This window comes from Juglans microcarpa x Juglans regia, unplaced genomic scaffold (assembly GCF_004785595.1).
Source record: "Juglans microcarpa x Juglans regia isolate MS1-56 unplaced genomic scaffold, Jm3101_v1.0 JmScfU0013, whole genome shotgun sequence".
In the NCBI taxonomy this organism is placed as follows: Eukaryota; Viridiplantae; Streptophyta; class Magnoliopsida; order Fagales; family Juglandaceae; genus Juglans; species Juglans microcarpa x Juglans regia.
This window is the reverse complement of record NW_024475757.1, coordinates 36,198-49,319: the sequence shown is the minus strand read 5'-3', so window position 1 is coordinate 49,319 and position 13,122 is coordinate 36,198. Positions and strand designations below refer to the sequence as shown.

Sequence of the window (13,122 nt, the reverse complement as noted above, 5' to 3'; positions counted from 1 at the left end):
ATCCCATCTACGAGTCAATCTTCAAGTTATTTTGTGGACCGTATGGCAAGCTGTTAGGCGGAACACAGAATCCCTTCACAAGGCAGTTTCAACCCTAAACAAATAAGTTCTGGGGAATAGTGAGAATTTTATAATTATCCATTTTTTTTCCTCCCTATCATTTGTCTTTGCTGGTTGTTGAATACATTTTTGTTATATGCTTGCTTAACTCTAAAAGAGAGCCTGTATTCAATATAACATTCTATTTTTAATATTCAGCTTTTAGGTTTATTTCTGACTCATTTATTGCATATATTGCAATCTCAGAGACATTACGAACGTATCTGAGTTTTCTACTCGCATATAAAATCGAATGACATTGACTTGTCTAATGATAAATGTTGTCCACAACCAACATTATTGTGCAACTACTGATTCATTTTCAATTTTATTGCCTATCAAGTCTAGTTGAATAAGAACTGAGGGTCTTAAATAGGGTTGTTGTTGTCCAGATGATTAACACAACAGGGGGTGAATTGGGTTGGAAAAAAATCCGCAATTATAAACCAAATATACAATATAAAATATGAACAAAATACGAATTAACAATAATTATAAAGGGTAAGGGTAAGAGGAAGCAAACTCAATATTTTAACGAGATTCAGCCTTACTGCCTACGTCCTCGCCTCGAGCAACCCCTTGAGAATTTTCAAATTCACTATTTAACCTCCTTCTGGTGGAGATAGAAACCTATTACACTTTTGAGTAGTACCACTACAAAGAATCCGTGTAGAACACTATCTATACTTGCAATCACCTTACACTTGGTATTCAACTATTCCCTGTGTGGAACCCCTTCTACACACACAAGGGTCATACACATCCTTTTACATATACAAGAGCTAATATTGGGTAAGTTATCAAAAAAACACTCTTCAATTAGTGGAATAAGAACAATACAACGTAAACCATATATCTCTCAAAATGAACAAGGGTTAAGGCTCAATGCTTAGAAAAGAGATATTAAAAGTTTTGAATGGATGTTGTAAATGATGTGTGTATGCTCTTCTTGTTGTATTCTTATGTTGTAAATTTGAAGGACTCAATTAAGCTATTTATAGGCATATGAGACTTCATTTTCAAATTTAAAAAGATTCACATATAAAAAATTAGCACCACTCACTTTTCAAAATTTTCAAATAAAACTTTCTCATTTGCGCAATTGTCAAAGACAACATCATTCACTTTTCAAAATTTTCAAACATAATCTTTTACTTTTCCCATATGACAAAATGAGCATGATTTAATTTTCAAAATTTTCAAACAAAATCATCTACCTTTTGCATATGTCAAAAAGAGCATCAATCACTTTTCAAATTTTTCAAACTTAATCTTTTACTTTTCCCATATGACAAAAAGAGCACTATTTACTTTTCAAAATTTTCAAACAAAATCATCTACCTTTTGCATATATCAAAGAGAACATCAATCACTTTTGAAATTTTCAAACAAAACATGCACATGTGAAAGATGACAAACAATCATCTTTCAAATTTTTAAAATCTAAACTTTTAATCATGTCATGCACATGTGAAAAATGAAAATCAATCATCCTTCAAAAATTCAAAATTCAAACATTAATTTTCAAATATGTAATGTACATGTAGAAAATGCAATTTGATGCTTTATGAGAAAATATTAATTTTGAGCCTTAATCCAATTTCTAATTTTATCAAGAGACGTACAAAATTACTTTAAGAACTTTATTGTAAGCTTGTTCCCTTTCTTGCTCATGCTTGATTTGTTGATGTGCTAGACTCCATTGTATAGACAATTTAAGCTTGAGATTCCTTTATGCTTGAATTCATTTGTTATCATCAAAATCTTAATTATATGAATCTTGAAACCTTAGGTTCAACAGCTCTAAATGAACCAGCCCGTTCACTAGCCTGCTCGATACTCGCTTGGTGAAATTCAAATTGAACTTAACTCGTGAAAAAAAAAAAAAAAAAAAAAAAAACTCGCCCGTGACAATAAATCCCCGCTTGATTAGTAAACGACACATGTATGGCTAAACTCGACTCAACTCGACTAAAGCTCATTTAATGCCTTCTCGTTTATACTAGAGTCGATTCGTTAGCTCTACTCGATGAAATCTCATTCATACATTGATAAATGTGTATATATACATACATACATATATATTGATTAATAATATAAGCATAACACCTTTTATAATTAAACATATAATATATAACCTAATTAATTATGCGTATATATTGAATGTACTTTATAGCTATTTTATAATTTATACAATAGTTAGTTAGTAAGATTTAATAATTTCATATACTAGTATGTAAGAAACCATATATGAAATGTTGATATATATTATCATATTATCTATATGTATTGATAATTTATGTGGGCCTATAATATATGGTTATTATGAATAAATATGAACTACTTAAATACTAATTATTTATCACTTTTTACAATTTTCTAATTCAATGATGGGTATACTTGTTAGTTTTAAAATTTTTATTTATTATTTATCTATTTTCTTAATTATTGAATTTTATTCAAAATTAAAAAATAAACTCTCGCTCTACTCGGTTCGGCTCAGCTAAACTAGACTCAACTCGAGCTCGTTTTTTAATCGAGCTCAAGTTAAAAACTTAGCTTATCGAGCCAAGCTCGAACAAAAATTGGAAAAAAAATCTCGAGATCAGCCTTAAGCTCAAGCTCGAGTTTTGAGGCTGATCTCGAGATTTTTTGAGTCGAGCTAAGCTCAACAATCCAAAAACCAGCTCGGCTCTTTTAGATTACAACCCTAATCTTAAAGCAAATGTCACCTGCCATTTGCACACAAACACTTCTAAATGAAAGAGCGAATAAAGAGGACACACAGTTACTTTTGTGACCACTTAGAGGAATAATAAGACCTTGCAGTAGGAAACTGGGATGGGGCTTGATTTTGGCTTAGGATAAGTTTGGGTGCTTAAGATATTATCAAAGTATCTCAAATTTTGTAAATAGTAATAAAATAATTTGAATGAAATGTTTTATTCAATTTTGGAAAAGTAGGGAGAAAAAGTTGAATAAAAATATTTTTTTAATATAAGTATTATATTGAAGCTTGTCAAAGTGAATAGATAAAATTAAAAAATTGTTTAAAATAAACCTTTTTAACATTTTTTTAACATTTGTAAAATTTGTATTAATTTTTGTCTTTGAATAATTATTAGATGAAAATGGTCAAAAATTTTAAATTAAAAATGAAAAGTGTTTTATGTTTGAGTAATGTTTGTGAATAAAGTTATGAGGAATTTTGGAAATTTTGAAAAGTGACTTTAGCATTTATATATCTAGCTGGTCTCACATATTTACATGCACGTAACGGTACTACTTGTAAGAAAAAATGGTCTACTAATTTAGATCTATTTTATCCTGAAAAAGAAATGTTAGGTTTAGAAAAAGATATCACAAAAATAAAGTTTAGAAACTGATGTGGTGATATATTAAATCTGTTTTATAATAAAAAAAGACTTTACAATATGATGTATTGAACTATATATATCAGTTTGTGACTTTACTTGAATGAGATCTTTTGTGAAAGATGAGAAGTGCTAGCTAGGTTCACAAAAATATATTACAAAAATAAAGTTGGTAAAATTTAATTATTTAATTTATATTTTAAATCCAAGAACAACTCTGAGATCAAACCTAGAATATTACAAATTAATTATGGTGAGAACTTGCTTGCAGGTTGCTTAAGGTTAAGGATACTGATGATAAATGCATACTTGACCAAGGTACAAACTGATGGTTATAATTTGGCATCAATAATAAATGCTAGCTAGTAGTACTCTCAAGGGTCCATGTACAATAAAAGTTGCCAGTGATGGATATCTACCTTTTTTATTGATCCTATAGCAACTGATATCTGTGTTTGAAATATGAAACAAAACTAATTAATGCAATGCCTTTTTCTTTGAATTAAGTTCATGCATGGTCAGCCAGAAAACTTGTAGATTATTCATGTGCTTAATTCACACATGCACACACATGACATATAGATCGCATTCAGATTCATCGACCATTCATCAATTTTCTGCAATTGTATGCTCACGTACTGGTACTACAATGGCAGTGAATAGGAATTCTCATAATCTTAGCGGTTTAATTGGATATAAAAGTGAGATGAAGTCATCTCATTTCATCAAATTTTAATTAATAATCTCACTCTTCTTTCGTTAGGACTGCTATTATGATTGTCATTCTCATCTTCGAAAGAACAAAAAGGCAACAACGAAGACTACGTTAAGAAGGGAAAAAAAAAAAATGGGGAACAATTTAACAAAGACAAAAAGATATAGATAAAGACAAAATGTGAGGAATCCAAAAAGTGGGTGCCAAACAAAAGGGTACAGTTATAGATAAGCATTGAAATTTGCGTGTGAAACAATAGAATCTCTTCATGTGTATTTATTTTGAATTTTTGAAAGTAGTGACGTTTGGGAATTAATATGACTGTAGCAGTTAAGAGAGTGAAGTAGTGAAAATTGGTTTGTTATGGAAATCTGTAAAGTTGAATCCCGATTAAAAGAAAAAAGCCCAAGTATTGAGTTTAAACTTGAGTTCCGAGTTTAAAATCTGGTATCTGAACTGGATGTACCCGAATTTTATTATGCAGATATCGGTTTGGATTTGTTTCGAGCCATAACCGATAATCAAAATCCGATTATTTAGATTCTGGACCGAGTAAAAAAAAAAATCCAACCTGAATTAACAGTTTTATCAATAATAAATGCTGGCTAGTACTGTTGGGAATAACTGTAGATCTAAGACTAACTCGAAATATAGTAGCGGAAATAAACAAAAGAAATTGATGACAATCACACTGAAAGAACATCAAGATTTAAGTAGTTCGACTCAAAGTGAGTCTACGTCCACTGGTGGGGTCGGTATCAGAGATTTCACTATCAACAAATATGGAGTACAGATGAATACAACAAAACTTCACAAGGAAGTTATCTCTCAAACTCACTCTAAACTTCTCTCTCAAGAAAACACTAAAAACTAGATAAAAAATGATTTCTGAAGTCTAATGAAAGTGGAGGCGCCGTTTGGTATTTATAGGAAAAGTGAGAATTCACTTTTGTGAACATTGGCTCGAGCGAACGTCGAGCGAGTGTCGAGCGAGCGTAGGTTTTGCACACTTCGCTCAAGCCAACATTCGAGCGATGCTTGAGCGAAACTCTCTGTCTGAATTCGCTCAAGCTGAGTGTCGAGCGAATGTCGAACGAAGCTCTCTGTCTGACTTCGCTCGAGCCGAGTGAACCTCCGCTCGAGCGAACCTACGACACATGCACTGTTCAATCTGAATTCAAGCCACCTCTTAACAAATCTCCACCTTGGCTTGAACTCTGCCAATTTCAACACAAAAAACCTCCGACCACAAAACCAATCCCCACCATCAAATCCCTTACGGGAATAACAAAATGCGAACATCAATCAAGTCCAAACAAAGTTTGAACTTGTATACTGCAACTGGCTTAGTCATCATATCTGCTGGATTCTCTGTAGTAGCAATCTTCAGAATCTGTATAGCACCCTCTATAACAATCTCTCTGAGAAAATGGTACCTGACATCAATGTGTTTCGTTCTCTCATGATACATTTGATTTTTGGTCAAATGTATTGCACTCTGACTGTCACAGAATACTGAGATCCCATCTTGCTGGAAACCCAAATCATTGACCAAGCCTTTCAACCAAATGGCCTCCTTAACAGCCTCTACTGCTGCCATGTACTCTGCCTCGATAGTTGATAAAGCAACAGTGGATTGCAGTGTTGCTTTCCAACTAATAGCTGACCCACACAGAGTGAAAACATAACCTGTCAATGATCTTCTCTTATCTAAGTCTCCAGCATAATCAGAATCAACAAAACCAGTAACTTTGGAACTGAGATCGACATCTCTATCAAATATTAACCCAAAGTTCAGGGTTCCCCTCAGATACCTGAGTATCCATTTCACAGCCTGCCAATGAGTCTTACCCGGATTAGCCATATACCTGCTAACTACGCTCACGGCCTGTGAAATGTCTGGGCGAGTGCAAACCATTGCATACATGATGCTGCCAACTGCACTTGAATAAGGAACACTAGCCATGAACAGTTCCTCTTCATCTGTCTGAGGAGATAGGCTAGCTGAAAGCTTAAATGCATAGCAAGTGGTATACTTACTGGTTTGGAATCAAACATCCCAAATCTCTGAAGTACTTTCTCAATGTACTTTCCCTGGGACAAGTACAACTTTCCAGCTTTCCTATCTCTGAAGATTTCCATTCCCAAAATCTTCTTCGTAGCACCTAAGTCTTTCATTTCAAACTCATTTCTAAGTTGGGTCTTTAACAAACCTATGTCAGATATGCTTCTAGCAGCAATAAGCATATCATCAACATATAATAGCAAATAAATGAAAGACTTATCAAATAATTCCTTATGATAAACACAACTATCATAGTTACTTCTCAAATAACCATGATCAATCATAAAGGAATCAAACCGCTTATACCATTGTCTTGGTGACTGCTTCAAACTATATAAAGATTTCTTCAATCTGCACACATGATCTTCCTTGTTTTCAACAATGAATCCCTCTGGCTGATGCATATAAATGGTCTCTTCAAGCTCACCATGTAGGAATACTGTTTTAACATCAAGTTGATGCAGCTCTAAGTCATACAATGCTACTATAGCAAGTAGCAATCTGATCGAACTGTGTTTCACCACTGGAGAGAATACTTCATTGAAGTCGATGCCTTCTCTCTGACTGAAGCCCTTAGCAACTAAGCGTGCCTTGTATCTTGCATCTGTATCACCCTGGATTCCCTCTTTTCTTTTGAAGACCCATTTGCAGCCAACAGTCTTCACCTTCTTTGGCAACAGAACCAAATCCATGTTTGGTTTTTGTGAAGAGACTCAATCTCTTCAGTCATAGCTGCGCACCACTGTGCAGATTCTGCGCTCTTGACAGCTTCTGAATAACTAGAAGGCTCCTGACCAACAATATTATCTGCTGTAGTAAGAGCATACATCACCATATCTGCATCAGCATATCTCTGAGGTGGTCTAATATGCCTCCTCTGTCTACCAGTCGCTATATTGTAGTCTTGCTCACCTTGTGCGCCGCTACTCGAATCAGAATCATGCTCATCTACAATAGCATGATCTTGGGCGCCACTGGGCAGCCCTTGTGGTGCTTCCACCTGAAACTCCACCTGCTTTCTAACATCCTGTTCTTGTCTTGTAGACTCAGTAATCTCCTTTCTCGGACTAAGCATGGATTTTTTATCAAAAGTGACATCCCTACTGATCACAAACTTGGGTGATTTAGGATCAGTACACCACAACCTGAATCCCTTCACCCCACTGGCATACCGATGAATATGTCCTTCTTAGCCCTTGGCTCAAGTTTTCCATCATTAACATGGAAATATGCAGGACAACCAAAAGCTTTCAAATTTGAATAATCAGCAGGAGTATCAGACCATACCTCATTCGAAGTCTTCAAACCAATCGTTGTGGCTGGAGAACGATTGACCAAGAAGCAGGCTGTGTTGATTGCTTCAGCCCAGAAATCCTTAGCCAAGCCTGCATTAGAAAGCATGCTGCGGGCTCTCTCCAAGAGAGTCCTGTTCATCCGTTCAGCTACCCCATTTTGCTGTGGAGTATGTCTAACTGTACGATGTCTGGCAATACCCTCATTTCTACAAAATTCACCAAACTCACCTCCGCAAACTCCATACCATTGTCAGTGCGAAGTCGCTTGATTTTCTTGCCTGTCTGATTTTCAATCAAAACTTTTCACTGTTTGAAGTTAACAAATGCATCACTTTTCTGCTTCAGAAAGTAAACTCAAACCTTCCGTGAGAAATCATCAATGAACGTAAGCAAATACTGAGCTCCACCTTTTGACGGGACGGAAGATGGGCCCCAAAGATCAGAATGAATATAGTCCACAGAACTTTTGGTTCTGTGAACCCCTGTAGAGAACTGAACCCTGCACTATTTTCCAAACACACAGTGTTCACAGAAATCCAATTTCCCTATATTCTGATTACATAGCAAACCCTGCTTACTCAAAATTGACATCCCCTTCTCACTCATATGACCCAAACGCATATGCCACAAACGGGTGATATCTGAATCTGGATCATCTGAAACAAACACTGCAACTGCACCTGTCACTATAGAGCCCTGAAGGAAATAAAGACCATTTGTCTTATCTCCTTTCATCACAACCATAGAGCCCTTACTGACTCTGATAGTTCCACCTTCACCAGTGTACTTGTAGTCCAGAGAATCAAGAGTACCCAAAGAAATAAGATTCTTTTTCAACTCTGGAATGTGTCGAACATTAGACAATGTCCGGACAATTCCATCAAACATCTTAATTCTGACTGAACCAATTCCAGCAACTCTACAAGCCATATCATTCCCTAACAAAACGGAGCCTCTGTTGACCGATTCATAGTTAGTGAACCAGTCCCTCTTGGGACATATATGGAAAGTGCAAGCTGAGTCCATGACCCACTTGTCACTAAAGTGACTACTTGAGTCGCTAATTGCTAGAACAAGATCTAGGTCGTTAGACCTATCATCAGCAACACTAACGGCATTAGATGAACTAGTGTCGTCCTCTCTGTTTTTCAATTTTGGACACTCATTCTTGTAGTGACCAAACTTATGGCAGTAATGATATTTGACGTTTTTCTTACTAAACGTTGTTTGTGAACTGCCCCTGGATTTCCTCTTATTCTTCTCTGAACCCCTGTCATTCGATCTACCCCTGCTTGAGGACCCCTTAACAAACAAGCCACTAGCTTGTTCATTAGTGTTCTTCACACTCAATTTATTCTTCAACTCCTTAGAAATCAAAGCAGACTTTACATCTACCAAGGAAATTGAATTTCTACCATACAACATGGAATTCACAAAGTTCTCAAAAGATGTGGGTAATGAACATAAAATAATTAACGCTTGATCTTCTTCTTCAAGCTTAATATCTATGTTCCTCAGATCCATAATGATTTTATTAAATTCATCTAGGTGTTCAGAAATAAGAGTACCTTCCTTCATTTTGAAAGTGTATAACCGTTGTTTCAAATACAAACGGTTGGTGAGAGATCTCTTCATGTATAGATTCTCTAGTGCCGACCAAAGACCAGTTGCAGTCTCCTCGTCAGCAACCTCTCTTAAAACTCCATCAGATAGTGACAAAAGAATAGTACTGTGTACCTTTTCTTCTTCTTCTTTCGAAGGAGCCGGAGAATCGTCAGATGCCGACACTTCTAATACTTTTGACAAGCCCTGTTGTCGCAGTAAAGCCTTCATCTTGATGCGCCATAAACTGAAACTGTTCTGACCGTCAAATTTCTCCTCTTCGAACTTAGCCATAGCCATCCCTCCAGATCACCCTGAGCCAAGCTCTGATACCAATTTGTTGGGAATAACTGTAGATCTAAGACTAACTCGAAGTATAGTAGCGGAAATAAACAAAAGAAATTGATGACAATCACACAGAAAGAACACCAAGATTTAAGTGGTTCGACTCAAAGTGAGTCTACGTCCACTGGTGGGGTCGGTATCAGAGATTTCACTATTAACAAATATGGAGTACAGATGAATACAACAAAACTTCACAAGGAAGTTATCTCTCAAACTCACTCTAAACTTCTCTCTCAAGAAAACACTAAAAACTAGATAAAAAATGATTTCTGAAGTCTAATGAAAGTGGAGGCGCCGTTTGGTATTTATAGGAAAAGTGAGAATTCACTTCTGTGAACATTGGCTCGAGCGAACGTCGAGCGAGTGTCGAGCAAGCGTAGGTTTTGCACACTTCGCTCAAGCCAACATTCGAGCGATGCTTGAGCGAAGCTCTCTGTTTGAATTCGCTCGAGCTGAGTGTCGAGCGAATGTCGAGCGAAGCTCTCTATCTGACTTCGCTCGAGCCGAGTGAACCTCCGCTCAAGCGAACCTACGTCACATGCACTGTTCAATCTGAATTCAAGCCACCTCTTAACAAGTACTCTCAAGATACCATATACAATAATCATTGCCAGTGATGGATATCTACCCTTTTTATTGATCCTATTGCAACTGATCAATATTTGTAATTGAACTATGAAGCAAAAATAGTTAATGCAGTTTCTTTTTCTTTGAATTGCATGGACAGCAAGAAAACTTGTAGATTATTCAAGTGCTTAATTCACACATACACACACAAGACATATAGATCGCATTCAGATTCATCGACCACTCATCAATGTTCTGCAATTGGTAGGGTCACGCGGTACTAAGTGGGCAGTGAATAGGAAGTGCGGGGACCATTTCTGTCCCTTTCAAAACTAGGATTAGATTTGTGTGGTTTGAATAAGCAGTCTTAATTTTCCTCAACTTCTCCTGTAAAACTCAAATTCTCAAGCACGAGTACCCAAATCCAAGACAGCCATTGACAATCGAAGAAACAATCTGCACCTTTTAGAAGCCTTCAAATCGAGCTGGAATGTGAACTGTTTTCAATGGCAACTTCTTAAGCATATTCAATAAAATCCATGACCAATAGCAAGACATATAAACAAATTATGAATACGTGATTAATGCATGACTAGGAATGACTCAAAAATTGAAAATTAGAACTGCAGGGCTTTCCAACACTGTATGAATAACCAGACTCCCCACTGCAGGGTCACATATGGATCAAAAGCTATATTTGCTTTCGTTTATCCTAATTCTATGATCAATAGGTACCGTATAGTCATTATAGTTCTTCCACTAGGACCCAGGAAATGTAAAGTGGTATTTGACTACTTTATTGAAGCTTCTCGTAATGTACTCTTTCGCTTAATCTTCAAATAGACGGTTGCTTTCCCTTTCATTGGTGTCATATTTGCCTAGTTTTGAATAGCTTCATCTTCAAAGAAGGCGTTTGTGAAATTTCATATCTAACCCATTATTGAGCAACTGCAGTGAGAGTGTTAAGACAGTGTTATATTTCACTTCATAGAAAATGTATGTGAATTTATTGATTCATAGTTTTTCCTTGAAAGAGTAATCCTCTTTATTTGCTTTCTTTGCTTTCAATATCTTATCTGTCTATTTTTGCCATTTTTCAGATTTGGTCTTGAACTTTGGTAAACATCCCACCCAGTATTTTGAATGGCTTTGTGTTACAAACTTCGGATTGACTAAAATTGACAAGATTGGGAGTGAAGACAAGATGTTGATTTTCATTTGCTATATATTTAGTTCATGTAACTTTTTTTTATATATAAGTAAAATATTTAGTTCCTGTAACTTTAGCACCCTATGTGGTTGCTAAGCATGCACTGATCTCTGTATATATTGAGAGAGAGAAGCCATGATTTTCTATTATGTAGATGAATATTGTAAGTTAATTCCACGTGAAAATGATGAGGGAATTTGGGAACTTTTTGGTGATCAGAATTTTGTGGTACTAACTAATCTACAACGGGGATGAAAAGGCTCAATGTGCTTTGCATCCTTGCTTTATTGTCTAAGGTATGTTTTACTATACAATGGCAAGCATCTATATTCAATGCCCTTCAAGTTTGAACCAATGGCATTGTTAAGCTTTTTTTGGAAGTTCTCACCTTTCAAAACTCAAGACCTTGTATTGTTGTCAATTTTAATGCTTCATTTTATATGATGTCTGCTGTGTTATTAAGAACTTGATGTATAAAATCAGTTGCAAGAAGATCCACAGCAACCATGTTGATTAAGATCCACAACTCCACTACCAAGTTTGTAGATCAATTATAAATTATAATTTGAATGGTTTCAGATTTCAAGAGATCAAACCATGTGCACAAGATGTTTGTTAAACTCGACTTTTCATTACACAGGTTAATTTAATGAACCTATAGATACCCCTTTTGCGCATCATAACCAAAACTTAGGGGTAGCACAATTACAATTGATCCATTTAAAAACAATCTACTCCATACAATGTGTAAATTTACATACAATTTATCCGAACCAAGCCAAAACTATTACAATTGTGACAACCCAGTACAAACACAATAATTTTCATTTTTCCTTCTGAAGAGTTGTCTCTCTCTCTCTCTCATACTTTATCTTCCATTTTCCAAACTTCATACTCGCGCAGCAATATGTCATCTCACATCTTCTAAACTTTATTCTCTCTTATACAAATGTTCTCATCTAGCAAATGAAGTATATCTGCCCAAACAAAAAATTCACATCTCACTTCTCCCTGCACACAGTATGAACATTTTAATACTATTGATATTTAAATACTAAACCAGAGAAAAGCATTACTCAAAAACTCCACCTGACACCATTGTTGTGTTATTTAATACTATTGAGCCACTCATGAGCCTTTTCCTTATCACTTATGAAGGTTCAGGCCTTAAAAATCTAGCAATTGTACCAAGCATGGATCTCTTGTATTAGTCAAACCATGATGGGAAAATTTGGTAAGTAAAGCCATGAAAAACAAAATCCAGCAGTTAAGAAATTTTTTTGATCATCCCAACTAAGACATTGCAAAGATCCATCAGATAAATAAGACCTGTAAACTTGCATTTATATTATCAAGGCAAAGATAACAAAATCAACCAGATTGAGTAGTTTTAAAGTAGATTCTAGTTTCAGATTGAGTACACACCTTTGCTTAATTAGGTTTAGAGAGATACTTAATGTCAAGTTCTCTATACCCTTGTTGACTATCACTCCCATATAATTTTCATTGAAGTTTGGTCAAAGCAAGAATGTTATACATTTTTGTTACATTAATATGATTAAATAACAAATATATAATCACAAATACAGGTTGACCTTTTACCTCTAAATTATATAAGAAATTATGTACGAATTTAACATATTCCAGTAGTTAATACATATCTTATATGCTTTGTGTTCTTATTATTTCATCCATTTAACACAAAAGCTTTGCATCTCTAGAATATGCTTACACAAATTGGGGTAGACTTGAATCTACTTTGCATGCACAAAGATGACAAAATCAACTAGCGTAAATCAAACTTGGATAGTCTTTTTATCAGCTATACACAACTTCTCTATATGAATAAC

General features: G+C 35.3%; 1 long non-coding RNA gene across 1 annotated transcript; it reads left to right on the top strand.

Annotated features, from left to right (window-relative positions):
- The first annotated feature begins 4,744 nt into the window (after positions 1 to 4,744).
- LOC121245245 lies at positions 4,745 to 10,168 on the top strand. Its single transcript, XR_005936593.1, has 2 exons — positions 4,745 to 4,796; positions 10,084 to 10,168. It is a non-coding gene; the product is annotated as an uncharacterized LOC121245245 (long non-coding RNA).
- Positions 10,169 to 13,122: the final 2,954 nt, after the last annotated feature.